The 12,417-nt window shown below is 36.9% G+C and overlaps 1 pseudogene; it reads left to right on the top strand.

The window, feature by feature from the left end:
* The first annotated feature begins 7,037 nt into the window (after positions 1-7,037).
* On the top strand, positions 7,038-12,190 carry LOC148193981 (uncharacterized; annotated as a pseudogene).
* The last annotated feature ends 227 nt before the right edge of the window (positions 12,191-12,417 follow it).

The following is a 12,417-nucleotide window of genomic DNA, read 5'->3' as shown; positions in this document are numbered from 1 at the left end:
ATGAAAGAAAGATAGAACCCTAGAAAGAGGACAAGGTAGCCTGAGCATCCAAGATCTTCCTTCAAGGGGTGGAAAAGAGAGTGATTGCTTCGTCTCTGCCAAAGATACAAACCCTAAGACAACCTAAAGCTTATATATTATTCTAAAATATACAGAAAATTAGGCCCAAGCCCAAAATAGTGCCACTCAACGGTAAGTGCGTGAGTTGTTTTCCTCCCCTCAGCAGCCTTTTCACACCTCAACGGATCCACCGTGATTGCCTGAGTGCCGCTCAGCGGTAAACTGCCGCTGAGCGGCAGTTGCGGTTTCTCCTTTTGCACTTTTTTTATGTCTTTTCTGATTCCATCTCTATCCTTCTTCACTTTTTTCACCAAATTCACCTTAAAACCTTCATAAAACACTGAAATCAAGCATAAACCTGTCTAGCTCTCTTATTTTTAAAAATATACCTAAAATCATGATTTCAAGCTAGTTTCTAAGTGTTAAAGGTTGCTTTTAGTATCGATTTTAAGCATGAAAATAACAGTTTTTCAACTGTTATCACAACCCCAAACTTAGAACTTTGCTTGTCCTCAAGCAAACAAGATGTAACTCAATCTTCTACCAATCTGTATAATGGTTTACTCATTCCAAAATCCTATTTTCAAGATAAGTAGAAACTTCAATCAAACCCATGACAAAGATTTCAATCAAGACGTGCACATGCTTTGGTGTTCACAAATTCACTTAATATCCAACAAATGCTATTTTTCATGAATGATCAATCAACTAAGCATGGATGTTCTTATGTATTCATGTAATGTTTTCTCACTAGATAAAGTGTTTCACTCAAACACACAAGTGTATAAGAGGTATTCACTCATTCACTCTACTATCACAATGTCACATGAATCAACTTTGCCTTTCATTTAACCACAATCAAAACCACTTACCAGCAAGCATCATCACAAGGACTTTTCTATGGCTTATAACGTGGCTGGGCTAACAAGAAAATTGGTTTTTCTAGATCACAAAACCCTTGAGTTAAGAGAAACATATAAGCACCATCATTCTTATTTATTCCCAACTTTCTTTTGCATTGAGCTTTGCTTTTTCTTTTCTTTTCTTTCTTTTTTTCTTTTTCTTTTCACATACTTAATTATTAGCTCTTAGCTCAATGCTTTCAATTTCCCTTTCTATTTTCCAACAACCTCAAACTTGAAAATTTGTCAATACCACAAAATATTTTCTACTTAACTCAAGGTAAAGCTTTTCAACAAGGGTTTTCAACTCATGTTCAAGGCTAGAGGTTCAAAGGATAGAACACATAGTGTTCTCTTTTAGTGGGCTAAATTTATGAATTTGGCTAATAGAATGGTTATCAACAAATGACCTTGATCATATGATGTAAACAAGCAAGTAATTCAATCATAGAAAACCTGGGCAAAGTCATTCATGCTTCCAAAGGAATATCATTCAATCACACAAACTCTGGAGCTCAAAACCTCACATATAAGCTTATTCACATTTGACATACACATCCTGCTTAATATAATAATCACAATCATAACATCATGCATTTGTTTACAAAGCTTGTGAACCACCTGTATAAGCATATAATGTGCACATCTCAACATCAATCTATATCAAAGCATCATCAAGCATTACTTTATCAAACAATCACAATCACAAGCAAACCATCATAACAGACAAAGTTTTCAATTGAGTACATCAAACCCTATTCTAAAAACATAAGTAAGTTTAGAACCAAACAAAAGCATAAGTCCTGCTCTAGTTATGATAGCATTCATCAGTAAATGCTATGTCCGCTGAGCGGCAGTTGCGGCTTCTCCTTTTGCACTTTTTTTATGTCTTTTCTAATTCCATCTCTATCCTTCTTCACTTCTTTCACCAAATTCACCTTAAAACCTGCATAAAACACTGAAATCAAGCATAAACCTGTCCAGCTCTCTTATTTCTAAAAATATACCCAAAAGCATGATTTCAAGCTAGTTTTTAAGTGTTAAAGTTCGCTTTTAGTATCGATTTTAAGCATGAAAATAACAGTTTTTCAACTGTTATCAATGGCACATAATAAACCTGTCTGACATTAGTTGGTAGAATGAAAGGATTAAACGGTCCATATCTTAATCTCTGGTTGAGTTCAACAATATTAAAGCGTGGATCAACTCTAGTACCAACTCTAGAAGGATAAAACCATTCACAATAAAAAAGTACTACTCTATTTGGAGAAGTAGTGTTGTTGTACTCTAGCTCATATATTTTATGAATGATGCCGTAGAAATCATCATAACAACCCTCTGTTAGGCCCTTCACATACACACCACAATTTGATGTTTTCTTTCCTTTAGACCATTCATGTGTATGGAATTTGTAACCATTGGTGAAGTAAGTGTGCCATTCTTTGACACATCTCATTGGCCAATTCGAGAGATGTCTTAACTCTTGAACTATGGGAATTAATGCCTGATTAAAAACCTACAAAGACACTAAAAAAATTATAAAAGCAAGAGTCAAATTAACTGATTTCTAAACGTAGGATAAACTACAGACCTGATTTCTAAACCAATGGGGAAACTCAGAGTGTATTCTAGCAAAAGTATTTCCTTCTGCGACTTGCTCAGCTACAAGAAATGAGCTGGTACAAATGAAATTCATTAGTGTATAACAATTGTGTCGGTGGAAAAATAAGAGATGGATGATGACATACTCAAGGTACGACTTAACTTCACTGCAATTGATTAAGACATGGACATGAGCATAATTGAATTCAGCATCAGTTAACCAATGTGTGAATTCTTTCCCTGCGTGATGGCCTGACTGCACCAGTCCCCTAAGCCAAGCTTCATATGCAAGATGAATTGGTATATGCTCCATTGAATCAAAGAATGCAGGAGGGAATATTCTTTCCAATTTGCAGAGAATAATTGGGATATTTTCATCATCTTTTTAAGGGAATTCTCCTTTAGTGTCGTGCAACACAAATCATTAAAGAAGTTACTAATTTCTATCAGTGGATTTAACACGTGCATTGGCAAACAATAGAACGCAAGAGGGATGAAAGTCTCCATGAATACATGACAATCATGACTCTTCAACCCTTGAATAGTACCGTTCTGAACATTGGCACATCTGGATAAGTTAGAAGCATATCCATCTGGCATTCTAAGCTCCTTGATCCATCCACACACTATTCTTGTCTCGTCTTTTGACATGGTGTAATTTGCTTTTGGTTTAAATAATCGGCCGTTACCTTGCACCTTCAACTCTAAGTCTTTTCGTCCACAATACAAAGGTAAATCTTTTCTTGCTTTCTCATTATCTTTTGTCTTATCTATAACATTCATAACTGTGTTGAAGACATTGTCAAAGAAATTTTTTTCTATGTGCATGACATCGAGGTTGTGTCTTAGCAAGTTGTCTTTCCAATAGGGAAGTTCCCAGAATATGCTTCTTTTAGTCCAATCATGCCATTCTCCAAACCCTTCTATCCTATTGTGACTAGATTCAATGACTTTTGGATAGTCTTTAACTCTTCTCCAAATGTGTGATCCAGTCAACTTCGGCGGCGGCAAATCCGTTTCAACTTGCCCTTTGCGAAATGCCTTTTTGTTTCTTCTAAAGGGGTGATCAATGGGCAAGAACCGTCGATGGCAGTCAAACCAACTACTTTTCCGACCATAACTCAATTGGAATGACTTTGTATGTTCCATGCAATGTGGACAAGCTAATCGACCATGCGTGCTCCAACCAGATAACATGTCGTACGCTGGGAAGTCATTACTAGTCCACATCAAGGCTGCCCTCATAAGGAAATTTTGCTTCCTTGAAACGTCATACGTCCAAACACCATTCCATAACTTCTTCAAATCATCAATCAAAGGCTCCAAATAAACATCAATCAATGATTTGGGATTAGATGGACCTAGTATTATACACGATAAAAACATGTAAGGCTTTGTCATACATATCTCAGGTGGTAGATTGTATGGGGTAACTATCACGGGCCAGCATGAATATGGTGATGCAGAGGCCTGAATGTACGGGGTAAACCCATCAGAGCATAGACCAAGTCTGACGTTACGCGGTTCACTAGCAAATGATGGATGTTTACGATTGAAGTGCTTCCAAGCTTCACCATCAGAAGGATGACGCAAAAATCCTTCAGTTTTGTTACCATCATGCCATGTCATGTGTTTTGATGTTTGCATTGAAGTAAACATTCTTTGTAATCTTGGAATTATAGGCAAGTAGAACATGGACTTTAAGGGAATGGGTTTTTTTTTGCCTCCGGCCAGCATGCATCGTATGATATCGAGGTGAGCCACAAAACTTGCATTCAACCAAGAATGCATCATTTTTGCCACTATCTAATTAATATGCTGGCAACATTTAAGATTGTTGTTTCACGACTCAAGTTGTTACAAGAAAAAGTCTTCAGGATTATTTATCAGCATCAACACATTAAATTTTTACATAAATTTAACTCATGCATTTAATTAATTTCTTTAAAAGAAGAAATGTTATGTGATGATTAACTTAACTCTACCTTTTTCTTGCATCGAATTGTTTCAGTTTTGCTAGTAGTTTTGAGTTCTCATTCATGAAGATGTTTTACTTTAATTTGTAGTTTTGAGTCCAAAGTTTATCATAACAGTCAAGAACCTCTAAGAACCTCTAAGAAATGTAGAACCAGTCAATAGCATTTCTTAAAACTGGTAATACCCACTCTCAAATGTAGTACTACCCTTTCTGCTCATGAACTGATCAAAGTCCATTTTGCAAAACAAAACTAATTAGTTTAGGTTTGGTTTGGTCTCTTTAAAACTGGCATGACTGGCCTATGGTGTAAGTCAATGGAATTTAACTGGTTTTGCCTTATACTAATTCAATTCCCTTTTGCCATTCTGTGTCTCACCTCTCACCTAACACCAAATAAAGTCATTTCACTTTATTTCTTCTAACAAAACAGACAGTATAATTGATGCAACCCCACAAAGATCACATGACTTAGATCAGATTACCCAATCCCCTGTACCCAACTGGGTACCCTTTATACTAACCTGTCACTGTTTTTCGTTCCTCCTTTTCTTTCAAATTTTTGGTACTGTTTCAGCCATTACATACATATATATTATGGAGCTGTGTGAGTGAAACATTGATGAGAGGTTGGTGCAGCCCATTTTATTATTGGTTTATTCACTATTAACCAATGACAATTATTGGTGTATTTATATGAATTTGAAGTTGGTGCAGCCCATTTAAGATCAATTCTTTTTCTTCCCTCCCAAAAATGTTGTTATTGGTGACAGGTTTGATGGTAAGAAGTTGTTGGACAGAGACACAGGAAAGAAGATAATGTTTGTGAGGGGACTCCATAAGTAACAACATGTGCCAGTCAATCACTTGTTTGCTTCACATTGTAGTCCCAAACTCAACCTACATTTGAAAAAGGTTAACATACGAACTCTTTCAAAAGGGGTGGTTGATCAAGAAATTAAACCGATATATGTAATGGTGACAGAGAAATGAAATTGATTGGTAGGGAGAAAACATTAATGTTAGGAAAAGTGAAGATGGGTCTATTTTAAGGCGAACAAGCATAGAAAATGAAAGGAAAATGCTCATGCTAAATGAATCAGTGGTGATTGTAATGGTGAGAGGGTGGAGTTAAAGTGAGGAGGAATATATTCAAAACGACTCTTAGTTGCAGGATTGAATAATCTCACTGAAGCACCATTGCAGAACATGATTGCCTGATAAAGGGCGAGTGAGATAGGACTACACTCTTTCTCTTTCAAAAATATTGATTCGCTTTTCCCGAAAACATGTCCTGATATGCTTGAAGCATATCTTGAAATGAGATGATTACTTTCTTAGATAATGAACAATGACCTTGAGAATGACCACCAAAAGAAGGAGAACAAGGTGAAGATAGCAAGACATGACACCAATACTAATAATTTGATAAGGGCACCAGACAAGGGTACCCCCACTTCATCACCAAAACAATCACCACCACCTCCACCACCTTATTATTATTACTATTAACCCTTTCACTTAGACTTACACAATCACTAGTATCTTCTATCCTTCTTTTGCTTATGTAGGATCCAAGATTTTATAGTGGTTTTTGTCCCCACACTCATCATCCTTTCATAATATAATCACTAAAGTTCAGCAACATCAATTATTTTTTAGTAGAACACAAAGAGAGAGAGAGAATGTGGTTGCGTTCTGAGGATTCCTATTCTTCAACAGTTAATCATAGGTAGTATATATTATAAATTTTTGTTGTTGCTAGTTTAAGTTAAAAATTTATAAATCTCTTGAATAGGGTTTTTATTTTTCATTTAGTAAGTCTCATTTCTCAAATTAATCAAACCGTAAAAAGCAATATAGACATCTACCTACAACCAGAAGTTTCATATAAGGGTAGGGACCTATATATATTTTCATCATTGCTATATTGCTAATATGGGTTTCTAAGTTTTCACCATGGCTCTTATGCTTTAGTTGTTGAGGTCTTTGCTAAACTTAGCCTTTGACCTAATTTTGTAAAATTAAAACTTAAAACCTTTTTGTTAGTTATAAAATCAATTCATTAAACATATATTTACATTAATCTAAACCACAAATTTTGCATTACACCATGAGTATGGTGATAAAACAATACGTTTATCCATATTGCATGCTTAATCGAAGTAGCATTTAACAATATCAGTTACTTGATTGGTGTTAATGTATTTTCATATACAAGATGTGTTATTGGTTGAAACTCGCAACAAATAATAAAACAGGTCTTGATGTGTGAAATTGTGCCATTTGGAGAGATTAACGTTAATCTCTCCATCTCTTTCTACCTGTTTGTTGTTCCCACCAACTGATCTACTTCAAAATAATCTACTCTGTAATGCATGCTCTTTATTTCAAACGACTCCATTCGTTATTAGTTACTTATTACTGACATTGAAAACAAACATCATCTTTCTCCATATCTAACACCTTTCTTCCTCTGCACTTCAGATCACAACAGAATGGGACAAGAATCACATCACAAAACCCAGTTAGTGTTGGAGATTGGCTCCATTTCCACACGTTCACTTGGCTGTATTCATACACTTCTCTCAAACCCTGCTAAGCCACCTTTCATAGATTGGTATTGCATTCTTAGAGTGAGTATTTTTATACATACTATACTACCACTTTTCTCTCTTCTTTTATATGATCATGCTAATTAATCTCTCCATATTGGGTTCTCATAGGTGGAATAAAATGCAGGGTTGCTCACTATCCGCCAGCAATACCATAAACTTGGTAGGCTTAACTCCTTTTTTTTCTTCTTTTTTTCATGGTTTCTTTCTCTTGTATAACAAGAACTGTTGCTTTTGATTCAGTCCTGCAACTTCATCCGGACAAGAACAAACATCCAAAGGATGAAATTGCTTTCAAACTTATATCTGAGGTGAGTTTCTGATACACAGTGTTCTTGAGTAAAGAAGTTAATTAAACGCTGATTGAATAATTTATGTAGGCATATATGTGTTTATCTGATGCTGAAAAAAGGAAAGGTTTTGACTCAAAAAGATCTAAAAATTTCTGCTTTGAGAGCAATAGAATTCCATATACATCTAAAAAAGTCCCTGTCCCTGGCAATTCCAATGGGTCGACACGATCTTACAAAGTTCAGAGAAATATTAAAGAGATGAGAGAAATGTTGAAGGAGGAGGCTAAGGTTATAGAGAAGTGTCTCCGAGAAAATTTGATGTCAAAGAAAGAGTCTCCACTGTACAATCCTGCAGATTACAGACATGGAAGCAGATTTCTGCATAAAGTTGAGAGAGAAGTTCCTGTTTTCAATCCATTGAAATACTTGTACCAAGGATATCCTCATCTAAGAGATAATGTTCATCATAATTGGGAGACATATTGGTACTTTGATACACAAAATCTTGTGCAGAATCACAAGGGAGAAGCTAAGTATGTGTACGTTGATTGGAAGCAAATCAAGGGGAAGTTAGAGGTTGAAAGGTTCATAGTTGAAGTTTTGTGTACTTAGAGCACACACTTGCAGGCATTAGAAGCAAACACAACAGTTACAACAATTAGCACTGTTGCTCAATCTTCACCACCTCGTTTGCTTTTATTTTCCCTAAACTACGGTTAAGGTTATTTAAACCTTCTCACTAGCATGCCAATGCCTTGCCCCTCATTCCAATTAAAAACCAATCTTTCTCAATCAAACAACATCATACACTGTTGCCACAACAACGTCAAACAGATTCAAGAACATTGTAACTCATAATGAATTTTTAAACGCACAACTTACCTCAACCGAGATATCCCTTGACGATGGCAACCTTTGTACACCACGACAGCGACACAACCCCACAACGACCACTCCAGCCATGTCCCTCAACCAAGTTCCTTCAATCATATACTAACAAGTGAATGAAAAGTAGATGAAGGCAGCAACGCTCTAGGCTTCAACAATATGAACATGACAGTGTGAATGAAATTCTGTGGAACTTACCTCTACCAAGATACCGCTTCACAAGCACGACAGAGACAGAAGCCCACAATGGCCCCTCCAACGAAGTCCCTCAACCTCCACACCACCCACCCTCAACGTAGCAACCAACCCACGATGAACCCTAGCCTAAGACTCCCAAAACCACCACGCACCGTGAACGAAGAGCGATCAACGCACCACTCACCACTGTGAGGGACCACCACCGGTGACTAACCGAGAAACTGACGGAGCGTGAAGAAAGGGAGGGAAGTGTGTGAAGAAAGGGATAAGATGGAAGAAAGCGACGAAGCTGAAGAAAATCAAATTGGGGAATGAAAAACCCAATTTGGGACTTAAATTAGCGAGGATGTTACCGACGGCTTACAAGCCTTCGGTAATCATCTCAATACCGAGGGCTTCAAAGCCTTCGGTAAAATGCCGTTTGAAAATCGCGCTTTTCAGTAGTGATTTTCTATAATTTTTAATAAACTATATAAGTGTTTAGTCGACCTAGGGTTGGTATCTTTGTATAGAAAGAGGCGAAATTCCAGTCCTTTCACCTCTTGGGGGCGGATTTTGGATGTGGAAGCTCCGATCTTCAACTTTTAGGGTTCTATCTTTCATTCTTTTCATTATTTTTATCTAGTTTCACCATGTCTATGGTGAAGTAAACCTCCATTGTTGTTGGGGAAATAATGTAATCCTTTGAAACTCTCATGTATTGAATTGATTCTTGATTATATATGTTTCACTTCATTAATTGTTAGGGTTTTTCCTATATACTCTATGCATGCTTTGTTTAACTTATTCAATTGCATGATCATTGATTTTGTTGATATGGACACATACGGGGAAATCTAAAACTGGGGAAATTCTCCTGGAAGCAATATTACCTAAACATCGATTGCCTTTAAGCTTTTTGTGTGAATGTAATGCATGAATAATTGCTAGGGAGACAAGACATTGTAAACTAGTGATTAGGAGTAGACTTTCTTCACTGAGACATCGAGTTTAAGGTAAATTAGAAAGTGACATTAACATTAATGAAGAAAGATGAATTCATGAATACATGAGAGTGGATAGGACAACTCGGAAACCCCCAACAACATCATCATTCCATATTTTACATCAATCACTTTTGCATCTTTAAATCCAATTGATCAAAACTTGTATTCATGTTTATTTTTTGCAATTCAACCACAATGATTTTGTTTACAAGTTTAATTTAATCAAGAAATCACATAAGTGTCTAGACCGTGAGTCCTTTGGGAAACGATACTTGGTCTTACCCTTTATTATTACTTGATACGATTCGGTACACTTGTCGTAGTGTTAACAAGTTTTTGGTGCCATTGTCGGGGACTCGTGGTTCAACTATTCTATTTGTGTGATTATTGATTAACTTGGACTTGATTTTTTTAATCTTTTTGTTTTATCTTTTTATCTTTTTACCTTTTCTATCTTTTTGTGCTAACAATTGTTTCTAGGATTTTGTTTTCTTGTGTGTGCAGGATAAAATTCGGACTTGGAACCTCTTCTTGAAGGATTGGATGAAAGTAGAAGGAGAAGGAGAATCCGAACATCTAGAGAATTATTTCCTTCTCCAGAGACACTTCTACAACCCTCACCACAAAGATCTAACCAACGTACTGAAGAAATGGCCAGAGAGAACAATGGTAGACGTACTCTGGCGGATTACACCAATGTTGTGGGCCCTCATCACTTTAATATCATTGCTAGGCCGAGGGTCAATGCTACAAATATGGAGGGGAAACCGACGTTTATACAATTGGTGAAGAGCAACCAATTTAATGGGCTATAACATGAAAGTCCATATGAGCATCTAACCACATTCAACGAGATTTGTAACACTGTGAAGATCAATGGTGTGCCGGATGATACAATAAAGCTTAGTTTGTTTCCTTTCTCATTGGGAGGCAATGCTAAGCTATGGTTGAATTCTTTCCCGGAGGATAGCTTTACTGAGTGGGAAGCTGTGGTTTCAATGTTTCTAAACAAATAATTTCCACAGTCTAAAATCAACAAAGGGAAGCAAGAAATTTCCTCTATCAGACAAGGCATGAAGGAGACACTAGGTCAAGCATGGGATAGATACAAGAGCTTGTTGAGAAAGATGCCCACTCATGGCTTTGACGAAGCAACAATAGTCATTCTTTTCCTTGGAGGTCTTGGTTCACAAACCAAATTGATGCTAGATGCCTCAGCTGGAGGTAATATTAAATGCAAGACTCGAGAGGAAGCTTTTGAATTGGTAGAAAACATGGCTACTAATGACAACGAGATGCATAGTGAAAGAGGAACTCCAATTCAACAGAAGGGAGTCCTACGATTGGAATCTCAAGATGCCTTGCTTGCACAAAATAAAATCATAACTCAACAGTTGGAGAATTTAACAAAGACACTCGCTCAGTTGCCAAAGGAGTTGAAGAACGTTTCATAGGTTCAACAACAACTCTGTGAATTGTGTGGTGGTAACCGTATTAATGGTCAATGTGCCTTTCCAGTGGAGGCCTTAGAAGATGTCAATTTTATGGCCAATCAATTTCAAAATAAATTCCAATACCACCAAGGGAACTTCAACCAAGGGTGGAAACCTCACCCAAGCATGGGTCAAGGTTAAAATGGACAAGTTGGACAAGCAGGACAAGTTAATAGACCACAACAGCAACCATCACTATGGCAACAAGTATCTGCGCTAAATAAGTGATCAACAAAGCTTGAAGAAACTCTTCAACAATTTATTCAGGTGACTATCTCCAATCGGAAGAGTACTGAAGCTGTAATTGGAAATCTTGAGATCCAGGTTGGCCAAATGGCTAAGAAGTTGGAGGATATGCCTGATAGGAGTTTTGGGGCTAATACTGAGGTTAAGCTTAAGGAAGAGTGTAAAGTTATTGTGAGTATATGTGATGAGGGTGGATGAAAAAGAGAGAGTTGAGTTAGAAAAGAGAGACGAAAAAGAAGAGAGAGAAGGTGAGGATGAGAAAAAAAAGAAAGAAAAGAAGAGGGGAGTGAAAAATTGTGAGAAAAGTGAGAGAGTTCGTCCTTATCCTAAGGGGAGTGAAAGATTTGATAAAGAGAGACAATATAAGCGTTTTAAAGAGATCTTCAAGCAATTGGAGATTAAAATCTCTCTTTAAACTTAATAAAATCTCTCTACTTTTCCCTTCTTCCCCCTTCATAAAATCTCTCTTTAAACCACTTTTGCATCAAGTTTCCACTCAAGTTTGGGGTTTGGTGAGAGCATTGCTGTTAGGGGCTGATTTTTGCACATTCCTAGAGCATTCTACACATATTCAACATCTCCACCCAAGTAAGTACAAGCATTTTACATTCTAGGGTTTTTGAAAGCATGAATTGGTATGAACATGGTGGTCTAAGCATGATTCTTAAGGGATTTTGATTTTTATGCATGATTAGATGAATTAATCACTATTTCAACTGATTAAATTGCTTGATTTGGGTCTGGAACTAGGAAGAATGCATGTGGGTTGAGATTAGAAGCTTTTTTGGGTGATTTTGAAAAATCTGCAGAATCGCCACTCAGCGGAAATTTCCCCTGAGCGCGATTTCTGCAAAATGGTGTTTTGAGTTTGTTTTGCTTGCTTGTTCTATGCACAGGTTGCGCTGAGGGGTTCTGTTTGCCCTCGGCGGTGATAGGAAGGTTTTTAAGGAGTTGTTTGTGGATTACTAATGCCTAACAATGTGCCTTGTGGTTTTGTGAATTGTGTTTGATGCAGGGATGTCCTCCTCATCGGGCAAAAGAATCAAGACTATACGATCCAAGAGGAAGGATAAGGAACCAAAACGCTCCTATTCCAACAAGTTCCTTTCCAGCAAGCATGAGTGCCATTTCAATATTGTCCAAGATAGAAGGCTACTGA

This window comes from Vigna umbellata, chromosome 8 (assembly GCF_029865625.1).
Source record: "Vigna umbellata cultivar VRB3 chromosome 8, Vumbellata_1.0, whole genome shotgun sequence".
Lineage (NCBI taxonomy): Eukaryota > Viridiplantae > Streptophyta > Magnoliopsida > Fabales > Fabaceae > Vigna > Vigna umbellata.
This window is presented reverse-complemented; position numbering and strand designations above follow the sequence as displayed.